The following is a 1,154-nucleotide window of genomic DNA, read 5'->3' as shown; positions in this document are numbered from 1 at the left end:
TGTAGCAATCTGTCAGCATGGTTTCATGCTGTAGCATTTTGACAGCATTGGTCGACTAAAAGTAATTTTCACATCTCACCCTGAAAGTCATACACCCTAGCTTGCTTTATTAACTGTTATCTCCTGTTTTTAGTTGTATTACCTCTGTTCTAATTAAAGTCTTCGAAATCGCCTTCTGAAATCATTTCCTTAACCTTACTTTCTTTTAAACTTTTACTACGATCCCTGTGGACGATATCCGGTACTTGTACCACTTTTATTACTTGAAAGACGATATTGGGACTATTTGTATACTTGCTTTTAGTCCTGATTGTTGTTTGTGTCTGTGGTTTCACGGGCCCATCAGTGTGCAAGAAAAAAACTGCATCATGGTACACAAAAATCTTAGGCAACAATTAAACAATATAAATGTCACCTAAAAGAAATATTATATTATTTTAATTTCAGCTCAAAGTCAACATATCTACATAGAGTATGTTGTCTAAGTTGATATCTAAGGCAACATATTCAGATAGAGTATGTTGTCTACGCTGATATACAAGGCAACATATGCAGATGGATTATGTTGTCTCAGTTGATACCTTACGCAACATGTAAATCCCTCTTAGGCAACATTTTTCATTTGTTGCCTAAGTGGCATTTTGAGGTAGTGAGCAAAAGTGACTCACGTGAAGACCATTTAAAGTTGTACTGCAATGTCATTGTGATGTTATGCACAAAGTTAACAAAACCTCCGGTAAACATACCGGGACAACATAGAAATCAACTTGACGTTAAAAAATATTTTAGACATTTGCCAAAATTAACAACTTACACTACAAAAATGCAGAGTATCAGCGAGGGAAAAATCTCTCGCAAATCCGTCGCTGAAAAGGCAATCCGTCGTTGATCCGTCGCTGATACTTCGTCGGTCAAATAATCGTAGGTAATGCTATCAGCGACGGATCAGCGACGGATATCAGCAACGGATTTGCGAGGGATACTTTCAGCGACGAACCAGTGAGGGAAGTATTTTGTGACGGATCTGCAACGGATCTGTGACGCAACCTCTAGCGACGGATCTGCGACGCAAGCTCCAGCGACGGATCTGCGACGCAACCTCTAGCGACGGATCTGCGACGCAAGCTCCAGCGACGGATCTGCGACGCAACCTC

This window comes from Cynara cardunculus (assembly GCF_001531365.2).
Source record: "Cynara cardunculus var. scolymus isolate 2C chromosome LG 13, CcrdV1, whole genome shotgun sequence".
In the NCBI taxonomy this organism is placed as follows: Eukaryota; Viridiplantae; Streptophyta; class Magnoliopsida; order Asterales; family Asteraceae; genus Cynara; species Cynara cardunculus.
This window is presented reverse-complemented; position numbering follows the sequence as displayed.